The 17,943-nt window shown below is 36.0% G+C and overlaps 1 protein-coding gene across 1 annotated transcript in view; it reads right to left on the bottom strand.

Moving 5' to 3' along the window:
• LOC108758429 (uncharacterized) overlaps positions 1 to 17,943 on the bottom strand; it is a 307,362-nt gene that overhangs the window by 222,006 nt on the left and 67,413 nt on the right. The window lies entirely within an intron of this gene.

Here is a 17,943-nt window from a genome sequence, read left to right as displayed (position 1 = left end):
CCCGTCCCGTTCCGTTTTCGTCCTATCCTTCAACGCGTCTCCATGCGGAACCTATTGCATGCTTCTCCTCGAGAGACGGAGGGTTTAGGCCCTACATCCATTCTCTCCCTCTGAACAGATTCGATGATAGTGTAAAATAGATATGATTAAGGGGAAACGCGACCGAGAGTTTGCGGGTCCTAGTGGGTTTAATCATATAAGTTTGGCGATGATGAATTCATGAAGGAGTCGCTGAAAGCAACTGAAATACGAAAAGAGAGAGAGAGAGAGAGAAAGGGGGAGGATGAGATGCTGACAAGTTTCTTACCCCTTTGAATTAGGAAAAAGCCTGATGAAGCATCAGCATAAAATCGCAAATGGTGCTCGATTAATGCCCGTTTCTGTCATTGTAATTTAATTTTAATCTTAGTTCAACTAACTGTACTTTTTCTAATTATAAGAATCAGAAAAAGATGAAGAGTAAGAGTTGACTCGAGATTAAAGTTAATCTACATTGATAGAAACGGGCACAAGTTTTGCGTTAAAGAAACGTCACGTTTATTGGAACTAACAAACAAGGCATACATCTATCCTCGGCGAAAATGCAAACAATCGAATGTTCATTTTAAACAGAGCACTTCTCCACAGTATGAATTGCACGTAGTATAATATAGGGATCACGCTTCCGCAGTTCGCTTCCGAGCGTATCTTTCAGCCTCGGCGTTAATTATACTCTCACGCACGGATCATTTCACCTCACGTCTCGTTGTTCAACGCAACGCAACACAACGCTCTCGCGTTGTGTTTGCTCGTGTAATAATCGTGTTAATAATCTGGTCGAGCGAGCCGTGGGCGAGAGGGATGCGCGAGAGTGTACGGGGAGTTGGTGTGTTTCATCGGGACTTAGGAATCAAATATTTGCACGACTCGAGCTTCGCCTCGGTTTACACGGCGAAGCTCGCGAATCCTAAATACTCAGCATTTACCTCGACTCGCCGACGGAAAACTGGTGGAATCGAACGAAGGGTAGGGGGTTGTGGGAGGACCTCGGGTGGAGTGCGAGTGACGGGTCTGGTTACGCGAATACCGCGAGAGGGTTAATTTGTCGGCTCCGCACGTTCACGCGCGGATTCGAAAATCGCAAGCCGCGCGATTATGTCGAGCGTGCGGCGCGTCAAAATAACGCTGAATCAGCGGCCATTACGGCTCGGTACAAGCCGGTCCTTATTATTGCGAGTTAAATCGTCCAAGCGTTTATCGTTCGTAAAGAGTTGCTACCAGTCCCTAATTGGGCCCCTCGCACGATCGTCGTGAGAATGGAATCAACGAACGAGCTCGAGAAATCATGGCGTACATGGGGCGTCCGAGGGGATTCCGCCTACCTTCAATTTCCGCTTACAAAAGGATAATTGAACCGGTCACTTCAAGAAGAACATGAGAAAATCAATTTTATCAAGCGAAATTCATTACAGTTGCCTCGTCAGTTCACGTGACCATTAAATTATAGAAAAATATCTACGATAATATCTTGAAACGACATCTGCAATCATTCTTGCGCAACGGTAAGTTAGAAGCAATTGCAACCTTGTCTTTTTCTGCCTAAAAAATTGTTTACGATCTATGTGGAAAGAACGGTTTTACTAAAGTATTTAGCTAGACAGATCTGAAAATAATTTTGTTTTTTTTTGGATTATCAAAATAATTAGGAGAAAATTTCAATCCATCGTCTTGAGTGTCCTATATAATTATTTTAATGATCCAAAAAAATTATTTTTAGATTCAAATTATTTATATCTATTCAACAAATCTGTTCTTTCTATCGTCGTTTCTCAAATTCAATTTTGCTAATTTTGACACTCTAACGTAAAATTATACGTTAATAGAAAGGACGATTTTGCTGAAATATTTAAAGCTAGATAATCTTTGTGATCCAACAAAATTATTTTCAGATCTAATATCTAACTAAAGTTTTAGATACTTCAGCTAAATTCTTTCCGTGTAACCACATATGTGAAATTTCTCTTACAACGTTTCCTTGAACGAAAAGACACGGTGATCTTAGACACACAGTTATCGCCGCGATTCGATAGGTCTAGCACTTAACTCACCGCGCGCGTCCTCGATATCCGAATGCTCTTATCCTTCTCAAACGCACACATCGATTCAACGTATCCGGATTCGGCGATTCCCGCTGCCGCCGTCTAACCTACATACATACGTACATGATGGATGCTCTTCCACGTGTCCGAGCATCACACGAATGAAATGCATCCCAACAGCTACTGCCATCAAAAGTGCAAAAATATGCTCGAGAGCGTAGCAAGAGTGAAAAAGAGGTATTACAGAGGTATACAGTGAAAAAAACGGTCTTTGGATTTCATACGTTCCATGAAATTTAGGCCAAAAGAGGCTCTCTCCATATCCATCCTTGTTGATATCGGATGTCGACGTCTGGTTGTCTCTGTATTCCTCGAATTGCTATCGATTCGACGTTCCCAGTCCTGTTTGTGGTCCTCGTGTATATCTGTCGCAGGCTTATCGTGAAACGTGGTACATTTCGTGAACATCTTAGTCCCAAATGCTGTTCCATAAAGCTTCTGTTCATACCACCTTGCCGTTGAAGATAAAATACATTGCCGATTATCCAATAAATAATCATGACTTCACAAATTTGCTATTGATAATTTAATTCAGAAAATTAATTCAATGCATATACTGTTGATTATTCTGTCACTTTCAGTTTTATCTACCACTTTCGATTTTATTAATCCGGGAATAAATTATAGGAAGAGAACGATTTTGTTAGTATCTAAAAATTTAGGTAGATACAGATCTGAAAATAATTTTGTTGGACCATCAAAATAATTATATTTATAATCACACAAATTAGTTATTAGAATGTCAAAACTTTTTAAAGCTTGTCATCATGACTTGAGCATCACACATAATTACACTAAGAGAAATGTTTATGTATAAATAACTATTTATTTTATTGATATATAAGATATAAAATAATTTTTTTAATTAAAAAATTATATCAATACTAGAAATTTAACTGCCTATTATGGTCGGAGTTGGATCTTCGTTGCTTTTTTAAATAATTCAATCTTGAATTACTAATATATACTATATATGTACTTGCATATATATCATATTGTAGTCTTTTTCTAACTGCGCGCCGAATTGTTTTTCCGGACTAAATAAACGCAATTAAAACTACTCTAGTAATCGCGAATTAAATTGACAAGCAATTTAATAATTTGATGCTACCATCAAGCATCATATTTCATAAAGATGTTAATATATAAAAACTGTTAATAAATTTATTGTACAATTTTTTTGTTTATACAATAAATTTATTAACAGTTTTTATATATTAACATCTTTATAAAATATGATGCTTGATGGTAGCATCAAATTATTAAATTGCTTGTCAATTTAATTCGCGATTACTAGAGTAGTTTTAATTGCGTTTATTTAGTCCGGAAAAACAATTCGGCGCGCAGTTAGAAAAAGACTACAATATGGTATATATGCAAGTACATATATAGTATACATTAGTAATTCAAGATTGAATTATTTTAAAAAGCAACGAAGATCCAGCTCCGACCGTAATAGGCAGTTAAATTTCTAATTTTGATTGAGTTTCTCAAATATACGGTCTAAAAATATAAATATATTGTTTAAAAAATTTTGTTCGAACTAAAATTTGATAATTCTAATTAATATACCGTTATTCTAATTTTTTAGTTAGAATAAAACTTTAACTTAAAAGTTTTTGTCGGTCACATCATTTAAAACATTTCTCTCAGTGTATTTTAATGGTTTAGCACAATTACCTTCAAATCTGTATCTATATATAGCTCAATTTTTAGATATTTCAGCAAAACTATAATTTTCGTATATGTAGAAAAACAAAAACATTGAGAAATCTCGACTATTTTCTAAAAGAAGCTGTTTCCATGAAACGACGGAATATTGCGACATCTCGCCAACGCAACCTGGGACAATAATCTGACGTGCGTTTCTTAACAACGGTGGATTAACATTGTGACAAATTGGCGCGTATACAAGCGACTATCTGTATCAAGCGGATGAATGCCCGTAACGGGCAGAATAGGTACGAAACCCCCTCCTCTCGTATGTCCGCAGAGGCGCGCCTATGACATTAATACATCATCGATTGTCCCATAAATGTACACACCGCTGGCGTGGAGTACCGATATTCAGTTCGCTCCAATCGTTCTAGTCATTATGCACTGATGCAAACCCGCCTATTAGATACCGCCCTTCAGTGGAAGCCCGTTCATGGTTACTTCGATTCTCATGTCACGTTGTGTGTGTGTGTGTGTGTGTGTGTGTGTGTGTGTGTGTGTGTGTGTGTGTGTGTGTGTGTGTATGAGCATCACATTTGTACACTCGTAGATACAAGACCGTGTACCACGCATCGTACTGATGCACGAGGAAACGGCCGTTATTACGACATTACGTAGATAATGGTGTGGACAAATGCGTATCTGTCATACGGATAAGAGAAGACATTTTAGAAGTTTAGCTCAAAGGAAAGTGTTTAAAATATTTCTGACTATAATTACATGGTAAAATAATTATTATAAAATAATTGGAGTTCTATTTTTATACTTATTATTGATGTAATATCAATAATAATTATATTTGTAGTATTACATGGCAAAAAATACATAGCGGCCCTGAAAACAACTTTAATATTACGTTTCCGAGACAACTATATATTTTTTGTATATAGAATTATAAACATAATTATTATTATTACAGAGTAATAAAATGAAACTCCTAACATAGTTATTTCACTGTGCAATTATAGTCACAGTTACTAAACGTTTTTCTTTCAATGTTCGCGAACTAAATCGTTACTCGTATCAGATGACAATCAATAGAATATAATGCTCTTATTCGTATCTGAGAGATTAACTGCAGAGATATTTAATGTTGGAAATTTGAAACTTACAACAGATGATGATTCGAGTTGTTAGAAAGTATCGATTTTAAATTTCTCAAGTATAGCTCGCTAAGTTTGGGACGGTCTGCATAAAAAGTTCTTAATTTATACGAACGCTCTTTTATATCGTGAAAGTTTATACGCTGCAATTCATAAAACAAACGCTCTGCGATACGATGAAAGAAAGTACGACGCATGTATTACTACCGCTCGCTGCAACACGTCTGCGAGCAACAGTGAATAAAGCACTTTTTCTTTACAACGGTGGCGTGACTAAATCTTAAATAGCGTCTCTCGTTCTAAGGGATTTATAAGATTTATAGTTGAATAAGTACAGCTGTTATGAAGTTGACGGTTTAGTAACTACAATTTCGCCGAATCTTACGACACATTTTTATGAGTGTTTTGTTGCACAGGGTACTCTTACGTTTAATTAGACTGCTAATATTTCATGGTAGTTCTCTTTTACGTTTTTGTTGTAAACTATAAATATATTCCTTACATTTTATACAGAGTTGAAAAAGTAGTATCAAATATAAAAAAACGTATCCTTTTTTTGCATTTAAAAACATTTCTTTCGAACGGGAAAACAATTTTTGATTACTAGTGCTGTGTACTAGTTATGCCACTAAGAGAAAAGTATTTGGTATTTGTGACTACAATTAGATGATAAAATAATTATGATTACGAGCTCTATTTTTTACGTTACTGCTGCAACGTAATATAATAATTATATTTACAATTCTACAAAAAAAAAAAATGTAATTAGCACTAAAAATTACTACTACAAATATTAATAATTGCAACAATTTTTTTCTCCCGGTGTAATAATGTAAAATAATTACATATAATTAGAATATAGATTATTTGCTAAACTATACAAATTCGAAATATGAATCTTATCCAATAAAATGCGTGACGACTCGCAAATCGAATTCAGGGAAAGTTAACGTCAGCACTAGTATCTGTAGTCTCGAGCGACGTTATACGGCTTCGCGAAATCGACAGGAAAATCCGTAGTTTATTTATATCGGTAGATACGTCGCTTGTGAGTAAGGGAGGATTAGAGAGGTCACAAATCACGGAATTGAACAGATTAAAATGGACACTCTGGGAAAACGAAGATACGAGAATCGACCCGACGCGTCCTGCGTATAACATCGATTTCGTTTTTTTTCATCACTTTTCGCGACACAAAAAACGCTTTCACCGATCTATACTTTTGGAGGTTTCAAAAATATTTCAAATTTAACATTTTTACATTTATACTCGTTCGCATGTTTATTTATATTTTATAGTTCGGTAATAGTTAAGCTTCACTCTCTTTCATTCAAATAAGTTCAATAAAAAATACTTTCTCAGAGCATTATATCGCAAAGTTTCCAAGTATCTCTGTAATTCGTATCCATATCGTATAACGGTTTAATCACATATATTTCTCGTTACAAATATTGTTCATGATTTCAGAGAATCTCCAATTTCATGCGGAATAGCACAAAAGAAGGGAAGGAAGCACCACGAAGACTTTGCTCTTCATCCGATACGATCGTCAATCGGGAATCCCACAAACTCGCCTTTATTTCTGCTCGAATTCCCGACGGCTGATGCACCACGACTAAAGCGATGCGAAACTTGAACATGGAACGGGGCGCGATCCGTAAGGCAAACCTGTACGATCCGAACACGGTATCATCGCGCACCGGCAAGATTCGATCCCTCACCCGGTGTAGCCAGCAAAGTTTCAAATTGGCCCCGGCCGTCTAGAAGAGACGAACCCCAGGCGACTGTCGCTCGTGCTGGTGCGATCCACATCAAATAGACTCTAAATAGAGAAGGCGACCGGCTACGATTACGGACGACGAGCGGTGGGACTGGAGAAACGAGAGTATATCACAGTTTCCGTTGCGGGCTGAATTTCTCCATTAGCCACCCTATATCCGCGACAGAACCAGCCAGGGGCATGGTAAGCGCACGCGTATGCCCGCGTCTAGGTATGCTCAAACACAAATACCAGACCAGGTTGCCGTGTGCACGCGCACACACGGAGGTGTATATACAATTTGCAAATGCACACGCGGCCCGAGACACGCACGTAGACGGACGAGGGACACAAATCACCGGTGTAGAGAGGGACAACACCGAGGGGTGGTGCCTCCATGACATACGCGCGTAATTGAATCGATGAATGCGTGTGTGGCGTTATCATATGACGTTATAACTCCACACGTGATTCAATAAAGTCGCCGAAAATAATTTCCGTACTATTAGTTAAACTATCCTCACGGATAACAGTAATTACAGTGCTGCGATAAATAGTTGATAACAGGCAGTGTTTAATAATATTCAACAATTTCACGATTGTCTATACTATATAGAACGCATCTGTATCTCCGATCAAAATCGTTTATGTAGCTATTTATCAAAATGTAAGGATTTATGCGTCAAGAGGAAACAGATTAATGACGGACGTAAAAACAAATAATATTTTATAATTAAAAATTAATATATTTATGTGATAAGAAAAGAAGAATTGATATATTTAGATAATGAAAAAAAAGTTATTACTCTCTCCCTCTCTTTCATCTTTTAAAATATAAAAAATACAAAGTTATATTACACGAATAAATAATTGTATGCTATAACTATCGTTTATCTATTAAAGAAAAGGCCATATATATGTCTGAATTTGATTTAGATTCCATCAATAATAGGAGTTGCCGTAAATCTGGGACATGCAATATGTAATATATATTGTATACGTAATGTGTTTCACTAATATGTTAACTAATATCCTACCCGTATAGCTGCACCGCATAGTTATCGTCTGTTCGTAGACACACCCGGGTATGTATACAATTTGCAAATGCACATGCAATTCGATACACGCGCATAGACAGATTGCGACGGAAATCACCACCAGCATTGATAGAAAGTGGTTTCATCTAATTAAACTGATTATATTTAAACAACAGATTTCATCGTTTTAACATTTTTACGGCAAATACATTTAATAAAATATTTACAGCAATATTTTTAAGTCAATTAAAAATACAAACTATTAAGCTATTACGTTGCATAAACTAATATTTTTGCGTTAACCTTCTTCTCGATTACAATTTCTATATTAAATATTATTTTTTTTATTTCATATGACATTCATATTATTAGTTCTTAATTTGTCACTTGATATCGACGACGTTATAATTTTATCTAAATATATTTCATTCTTTCTACATCCATGAATATGTACTGGTACAAAAGTACCAATGTTATAGCACGATTAACTCTGTACATTTCCTGTATAATAAAATGCTGTTATCAAGAAATATGTTTTCATTAACGTGTCCTGTGCTATGCGGTAATTAGCATAATCCTCCTTGTTTGCGTAAATTGCAATAAGCGACATAACTGATTACGTTCATGAGACTGATGCACCTCAAACAACAAGCCGACAAATGAAGCAACAATTGCTTTCGTCGAGAGATGGGTCTCATTCAACGTTACAAGTGCTTTTTATTGCAATATCTCAGTTAACTAGATTATGTTAATAGCACTGACCGAGTACGCAAAACTCGCATAACCAGAATATGCTAATAATACTCTACGAGCTCCTTTGTGAAAATAATATTCAATAAATAAAATGTTCCTCTCCGCAAATATTTCCATTTCGCGTATAACAGCTAAATATGCTTTTGCCATTGGTATTTTCTCAGGCGGATCAAATATGAGACTTTTATATTTCTATTGTAACGCGAGTAAAGATGGAATCATTCTATTTTTATACATTTTCCTAGCATAACAAAATTTCCTCAGAATTTATCGTTTTCAAATTAGATTCCAAATCATCAGACTTGACTAAAGTTAATAAACGTATTAGAAAATATTTATTCTAATTAAAAGTAATAATAATAATACAAATGCAATCAATGAAAGACAATAATTATGTAGTTTATAATTTCCACCAAAGATCTTCCATGAAAAACTTAATAACAGCATTTTATTCTCGCAATATCGAAAGACTAAAAAAATTACAAAGGACCTGTTTCAAATATCAACTTTCTGGAATATCTGTAATCTAATGCAAACATTTGTACATGTTTCTACAACTGACTGATGCGCCTGGAAAGAATTTTACTATTCGTCCGTCCCGATCTCGGACAAGACTAATAAAAGTGAAGTCGAAGGAACACTTAGATATATATAGAAACTAGCCAGCCGCGAAAATTCTTCGAACGAGTTTCGGAGTGCGAAAGAGAAACGGAACCAAGGGAAGAGAAATACCAAAGAGGTTCGCGCGTACGGCACCGAGAGCCGGGCATTTTTGAAACCGGGCGTTCGCGTGACTAGGTTGGTCGATGGTTTGGCGCCGCGAGAGAGGAAGAGAGAGAGGGGGGGGGGGGGGGGGCGGGAGAGAGAGCGGGAAAGATAGACGGAACAGTGTGAAAGCCAGACGAGAAAGAGAACGAGACAGAGAGAAAAGGGGTGGGCGTTCGGTGCGGGACGGTAGGTGTTCGTTCGTTCGGCGCTCTGGTTCTGGGGGCGCAGAGAGCGTACAGGAGAAGGCTGGTGGATCGATTCAGCCGCTCGAGTCGAGTCGAGACTATGCTTCGGGGTTCCGCGCTCTGCTCTATGGCCTCTCTCTCTCTCTCTCTCTCTTTCTCTTCACGCACGCACACGCAAACCCTGTATCCACACATACGCACACGCACGCACGTAAGCATGCATACATACACTTCCCCCAAGGATATGCATGTAAAGACAGCCGTGGACTGATCACCATTCCGGCTTGTACGAGCTCGCAAACACGCAAAGAGAGGCGAAGGAGAAACGGAGACGCGGAACAGAAAGAGGACGGGATGCTTAGAAACTCCTGTACTTCGGACGGTGTTGGATTTCATCGGATTCAGTCGAGTCCGATTTAGTTTTAGTTGGCTCGCGCTTTGAAATTACTATTCGCGGTCGAGTACATTGGTGATTATGACGTTCAAAAAAAGTTTCATGTTGCATTTAGTCGAGAGAATATTATAGCAAAAGAAGTTTCAACGCATTTTAACTTTTAAAAAAAAAATGTGAACGATTGTAAAAGATAAAAAAGTAACTTGGGAAACAGAGACATACAAGAGAAAGTATCAAAGTTTGTACATTAAACTATTTGTTTGTTATATATATATATATATTTAACTTATTATTTTATAATAGATATTTATTATTTTCGTAATTAGATAATAAATATTCTTGTTGCATATAATTTACGAGTTTCTTCAAAATTAATAAATTTTGAATTGCGATAATTCTCTGCCGATTCAACGATATCGCAGCAAAATTTGTTTTCAAATATATAATTCAATATATTTTATTTTAAAATAAATACAACTCTAATTGAATTTAATCCAAGATTGGATTTTTAGTTGAAGCTTAATTTACCGTACCGCAATCTTCCAATCATTAGTACAGAATCCGATGGTAAAATTGTAAATTATATTTAATTACGCTAATATTTACGTTCTTCCTTATATTTAATAAATGAATTATTACTCACGTACATAAAACGGCACGAATTACATTTAACCTTAACGTAATTGTTACACCACTGACTGTAGTATTTTATATTTTAACATCGCATGACATAAAAATGTTTCAATAACACGGAGTTTTAAACGCTTATCCTTGAGTTTTACCGAATTCTGAAAGATTTAATTACGCGTGAAAAAATGCAGTTCCGCTAGCATCCTCGAAAGTAGAGTCCATGAGTTCGTGCTCCTGGTAGCTTGTTGGAAAAATTACAGACTACGTCCTAGAACGGTAAAGGACTGGAATATTTAATATCTTCCGACTGTAAAATACATTTCGTGATATACCGTCGCAAAGTAACGAGTGCAACGCCCGTTGCGCTGTTTTGGGCGGCTACCGCTTATTATAAATGTTTGTTCCACTGTGTGTTTCATTAGCATCAACCGCAACATTTTATTACTACTTGTGCTTAAGCATTTCGCAATTTACCTCACCTAAAGTTTTAATTAATAAAACATTACGCGTTTCGGGAATTGCAATACCTATGTTCGATAAATGAGTTTCGCCAATCCGCGAAAGCGTTTCCGATTAAATTGTAGTTGCCAAGTTTAACATATAGGTGCAACTATGAACATGAATCTACATTATTTATATGCATCCGCGAATAAAACGATGTCACGAAAGAAATATTATTTTCTTTCATGTTACTGATCCCTCTTGAAATGCCTGTCTCGTCCATTGCTCCTTACTTTTCATTGCACTACTGCCTTTCAGCCATCTCATTTTTCATATGTTCCTCTTATTTATCCGCAACCGCAATATGAAATGGATCTGGTTATCAATGCGAAAAAAAAAAGAGTATAAAGGGTGCGTTCCGAGTTACGCATAAAGCGCATGATGCATCATTTATCTCTGTTGTTCACCAAATAATAAAAAAGGATAAAACGATACATCATGCGTTTCAAAATTCTAAAAACATTGAGTAATACCTGAAACCTCGGGAACTACACGGAAAGATAGAAAGTAATGTGAAGTTAGGTGATCTGTCGCGCATTTATCGGTATAATTTTCTTAAGAATCTGACGCAGATTGCACACGCGCTTACTTCAGCAATTTACGCGTACGGGCGTTCGCACGAATCGACCCGTGCACACACTCGCCACCCCGTAGTATAATACATGCGCTTGAATGCGCGCACGCATGCACGCATGCAAGTACGCACGAACGTGGAAGCGGAACGGATGCAAACAGAGTAGTACGAAGAGGGATGCAGATAGAAAGAAAGAGAGGAGAGAGAGAGAGAGAGAGAGAGGGGCGAACGTACTATACGATCTCTCGCCTCCGTAAGCGCTTCTGTCAACTGTACGTCGCTACCAGGGTGCACAGCCGCATTGCTCGCGCGCTGCAGTCAGCCTCCTCTTCCCGCCCGCACGTCCTACCCCCTTGCCATCGGTCGTACCTGCAGTCGCAGCCACCACGGCGCGATTGTGTGTTCCGCGGTGCATGCCGTTTGTCACCATTCAAGACGGTGACGCCGAATGCCGAGCGAGTTTCGCCACGAGTCGACGGCAAGAGGATTCTCTATCGAGGTCTCTCGGGGTGGCAACGGGGAGAAGAGGGAGAAAGAGCCAGCGGGACGATCGCACGTTTGCGGAAGACACCGTGCGCTGCAGCTACGACGTTACGGTGGTGGCGGTTATAAAAATTTTGAGCAATATAATTGTTTGGAAAAATTACGAAACGCGATCGATTAGTTTAAAGCAGCTTCAAACGACAGTCAATGTATGCCAACTTTACACAGATTCGCTATATACTGGCCTACATTCATGTGGATAATTATTCATGTCACGTGCGTATGTGTATTTGCTTAATATTGGCGTACATTGGCTATATTGTTGTATGGCTTATAGCGGAAACGTGTTATAATGGATACACGACACACATCCTACATGCAGGGGCTAAACAAAATAATGTAAACACCTGAGAAGTATACCATCTACTTTTATTAGCACCTGTCCTTAATACAGATTTTATTCTTGTTGGAATAGAATTATGCATGCTTGAATAGTGCAGCAAATGCTAATATTATTCTTTTAGCAATTAGAATATTCTAATTGCTTAAAAGATATTGAAAGAAGAAATCTTTTTCTCGCTCTACTTTTCAAAATTAAATCGAGCGACTGCATGGACTAGGAAAACGTCGAAATTTTGGAGAATAGAAGACAATTTTGGAAAATGGAGAGAAGATTTCTTCGAATACCATTTATATGAGCAATTGAAAAATGTTATACTAAAAGAGTAGATTCCGTTGATAACTATTCGAACATTGTGTGACTAACCATAAGCTCTTATTATAATAAAAAAAGTCAGATGTACGAATTCTCATTATGTATTCGACTTGAACACGATTAAGACATCCTTACATCTTATTGATAACTAAAGTATGGAATGTGGAGAACAGTATTTAAAGAATTATTAGTGAAGTTATATTCTAAGGGATCCAAGGTTATATGTTTTTAACTACGACATTGCCGAGGTGAGGAATTTGACGGTTAATATTATATTTTAATTTATATAAAAAATTAACACGATCTTACCATAGGGTGGATATTATTTCATTACCTCTGTAAACTGAGATGAGTTGAATTTCTATCACGGTTGTGTTACTGGAATCTTACATAAAAAAATTGTGCTCTTTACTTATAATTGCGAAAGCTAAAGATGACTAAAAAATGGAGTCCTAAGTGTGTATGGGGTGAACTAATGTAATGTTAAAAGTTTATCTAAGTTATATGAGGAAACAGATGTAAAATTAAAAGATTAATAGCAATCTACATCCAGCGCATTGATTCCAATTGCCTTTATATCACTGTATATACTATTTTTTTTATATTTATTGTATTCTTGATTATTAATAAAAAAGTATAATAAATAGTGTATTCCCTAGGTGTTCATATTATTTCATCTATTTTGTCTATTTGTTATTTTGTATTCATATTATTTAGTGTATATCGTACATCTTGCATGAACATGCTTGTATAATAATATGTAATAAATTTCAGTGTATATTCGAACATATATCCAATAAATACTCGTCATCATTTATCCTGCCTTATATTCCTCATTCCTTTTATATTTTAATTTTTATTAGATATTCAATATTACATCTGTCGTTCGAATTATAGGACGTTCTGACTCAAAGTTTTTCACTCTGTGTTATAATTTGGATTACATAGCCTGAAAAGAGACAAATCGTTAATGAAATTAAGTAAATCGAGATAATCAGGTTGCGTCTACGTCTTTCTTTTTACACATGGCCATTACCATAAATCTGCATTTTAAATGCAAGTTTGAATGTAGGAAAATTAAGCCCGCGGGAAAGTGAAGTTTGTGAATTGTGCGAACACGTTTCAACAATTATGCTTACAAAAAAATATTCTGCTCATTTGCAGTAATTCCATGTAATAAAATACCTCTAACAAAATATTGGCAATAATGTGCACGAACGTTGAAAAGTCCTTTGATGAATTTCGAGACAAATTTTGCCGAGGAAAATTTTGATTGAACGCGACATTTTCTTGAATGTAGAGACAATAATCGTTTTACAAGTACAAAGTAATGGTTTTAGGATCTTTAAAGGTACTTCTAAAAAGCAGTAACAGTTGGTTCTTTGTCCCGGGGATATGCGCGCGAGTCAGGGGAAACAAAGGACATAGTCGAATCCAATAGAGTTCTCCCGTCCGCAATGTGCACGGCGCGATTACACCGGTATCTTGTGAAATCAACAAGATTATCCATTGACGGAAATCGCACCATCTGCGCATTGTTCACGTTTGCAGATCAGGCGAACATGGTGTTCAAGCGGCAATCTCTCCCGACATTCGCAATAATCTTCTACAGAACGTATTACAATTAAGGAAAATTATCCGTGTCACGATATTCGTATTTTTTTTTTTCAACATTTCATCAACCAACCATTAATTACAGTCCTCTCGTCATTATTAATCGCTGTAAACATTAATTACACTATCCAATTAGTAAGGATTCTATATTAAAGAGTTTTATTAAAATTCTATTAAAGAATCTTAAAAAAACGCACTTTCATATTAGTTAACTCTTAGTACACGATTGGGTCATTCGTGTTCTGCTGGCTTACTTCTTTTCTTTGACATACTAGGAACATTTGGCTAAATAATAGTCTTTATTCTTTCTTTTTTTAATACACAATTTTACAAATATTTTTTAAAATTAAATAAGTCCGGTTTGATTCTACTTATTTGGTTCTGCTGACTTATTAGAGGTTTCTAAAGCTGTTAAAGCAAAAATTATTTAAGAATTATTATATATGTATTTGAGAATTGTATATGTAAGAATTACTTAATAATTTTTGTATATAAAAATGACGAAAATTAATCCAAGATACGAAGAACCCATCATGTGTAGTAAAGGATCGGAAAATCATTATGTGCATATCATGTACTGAGGGTTAATATCACATGAACGGATTTTACAAATTCATCATCTCTTCAGCTCCAAATACGTCATAACGTGAATGCAAAGCATGCTGCTCCTAACAAACAAACAGCACTCTGAAGGTTCTTCGGCGATGATATGTACGGCCATTCACGGGCGATCTAAACGCACGTTTAATAATTAAAACCCGCTCGATCGATCGTCGGCACTAATCGGAGCGCCGTGAGCGACGACCTGATTTGCATTCTAGCCCTCCGTCTCCGTCGGTGTTCCGCACAGTCTGCTGCGAACAATGCTTTCGCAACAAGTGTGCGTCTGTCTAAAAAATTTGATTAGAGACAAAGAGCAGTAGGAAGAGAGAGAGAGAGAGAGAGAGAGAGAGAGAGAGAGAGAGAGAGTGAAATCATCATTTATTAAACGCTTCAGAAAAATATTTTCTCAAGCACTATATATAAATATTATAAATACAAAAATTCACAAATAAAAATATAAAACTCACATGTGAGTAAAAATTAAGTCATCTTCAGTTAAGACGGTTATTTTTTTGTGCCTAATATTTCTTGTCAATTTATACAATTTCTAGTTCAAGGTAACTGTGCGCCAATTATTTGTCGATCTTGAAACAGTTTTAAACTGAAGTGGAACAGTAATATCACGAATTAAATTAACAAGCAATTTAATACTATTGCTGCAAATAATCATCTTAAAATTGCAAAAAATATTACCTCAACCGGGAACCAAAGAATATAATAGAATATAAAAAAAGAAGAAAATAATGTAAACCAAAACATATAAGTTAAAAGTAAGAAAATAACGTTGATTATAAAGTTAAATGATACAAAAACTATAGATATAAAAATGTGTTAAAAACTAAAGCCTAATTCCACAGCTGTAAGATTAATTTTAATCTCGGTTTATATATGACTTATTCTTTTTCTAATTCTAAAGTTAGAAAAAGCTAAAGAATAGGTTAAATCGTGATTAAAATTAATAATTTTAGAGTTCTAGAACTGGATCAAAATAAGCAAAGTAGAATAATTAAACATAAGAAATGTAGGAAAGTGCCCAAGTAAAAGAGAGAAACAGAAAGAGAAAGAAAACTATAATGCAACTCATGCCAGTTTCTACCAATGTGGACTGACCTCTCGGTTCAATTAACTTATCTCTCTTCTTCTAATTCTTAGAACTAGAAAAAGCTGAAGAGTTAGTTGAATCAAGATTAAATTTAAATTACATTAGTAGAAAAGGACAAGATACGCCATGGCGCGTAGTCTATGCGGAACGGTCGTCGATCGTATAATCGTCACGATCCGAAATTTTGTGAACTGGTCAGCCCGCGGCAATCCGCCCGCGCCGTAACCGAATTTTGGCGGCTCTCCCGCTTTGCCGCGTCGCTTCACGCCGTACCTTCCGCCTTTCTCATCGATATTCTATTAATATTTCAATATTCCCGGCCAGCTGCTTCAGACAAGAGACAATATCTACGGCAAGTATGCATCTGTCGATCCGTGACGCGGCGGCACCGCGAAAACGCCGGCGAAACACGTCCGTCATGTGCAATAACGTAAGACAGCCCGGTATTTTACGGCGGCACGTTTCTCCAGGTTATGCGCCGCGACCGAAAGCGCGTTCTGATTTTGACGATAGAATCACACGTGTCTAGCGCATCCATCACTAATCGAAACGCGAATTTTTCCGCATTGTTCTCTGCTTGGACGCAAAACCGCTATCAATCTTGAAGCGAAATATTAAATCCGTGTCAAACTATATCATGAAGATTGAGGATGCAAATAAAGAGATTAGAATTCAACCAATCAGAACGAAATGGATTGAATTTAAAATTAAATGACTGGTCGAATTCTGATCTCTGATTCATCACAATCTTCAATTTGTAATGCGTAATATGACGGCTTAAATATGTCCCGTGTGCTTAACATAGAAATTAATAATAGGAAGTATATTTTGAAATGAAAACAAATTCGGCTAGATTATCCGAAAAGACTATTATTGAAATATCTACATGGAAAGAATGATTTTGCTTAAGTATCTAAAAATTTAGTTGGGTACAAATCTGAAAATAACTTTGTTGAACTAAATAAAATAATTATATAAATATCTCAAGAATGCTGAATAATACTGCAGACAATTTTGATATTCTAACAAACAATTCGAACATCCTACATAATTATTTTAATGGTCCAACAAAATTGTTTTCAGATCTGTATTTATAAGCTAAATTTTTAGATATTTCACAATAAAATCGTTTTTTCCATGTAAAAATTAAATATAAATCTGAAAATAATTTTGTTAGTCCATCAAAATATTTATACAGAAAACTTTAGCATGATAAGCAATATGTTGCAAAGAATTTAGATGTTCCAGCAATAAACTTGTTGTGTTGATGTGTTGTGTGTGTGTGTGTGTGTGTGTGTGTATGTGTGTGTGTGTGTGTGTGTGAGCGTTCTACATAATTATTTTCAGATTTATATTTAAATTTTTAGAAAATTTAGCAAAATTATTCTTTCCTTACAGTAATCAAAACATCTTTTTATTTATATTCTGCACATAAAACAAAAGTATTTGCTATTTGTGACTATAATTGCGCGGTAAAATAAAATAAATACGATTATAGAAGCGTTTTTGTAATTATTATTATACTAATATAATGTTAGTAAAATTTAATATTTATAATTTCATCAAAAACATATATAACTGGCACCAGAAATTACTACAAATTAAATTATGGTAATTGCAACCATTTTTTCTCTTCGCACATTCTTTTTTTTGCGCGTTATCAGGAAATCAATACTCGACTCGAGAATAGAATCTTCGGTATTGACACGCGTGAAAAAAAGGAATTTGTTTGAAATTGAATACAGCTATCTCTAGTTTTATGGACGTAACTAGATAGGAGGAAAACGCGTTTTTCCGCATTGCGTGTTTTTCCCGTAGCGCAAATGGAAATCGGTATGGCTTCAAAATAGACTCCTATTCTTAGATCG

This window comes from Trachymyrmex cornetzi, unplaced genomic scaffold (assembly GCF_001594075.2).
Source record: "Trachymyrmex cornetzi isolate Tcor2-1 unplaced genomic scaffold, Tcor1.1 scaffold156, whole genome shotgun sequence".
Classification (NCBI taxonomy): Eukaryota; Metazoa; Arthropoda; class Insecta; order Hymenoptera; family Formicidae; genus Trachymyrmex; species Trachymyrmex cornetzi.
Note: the sequence above shows the minus strand (reverse complement) of the source record. Positions and strands in the feature narration are given on the sequence as shown.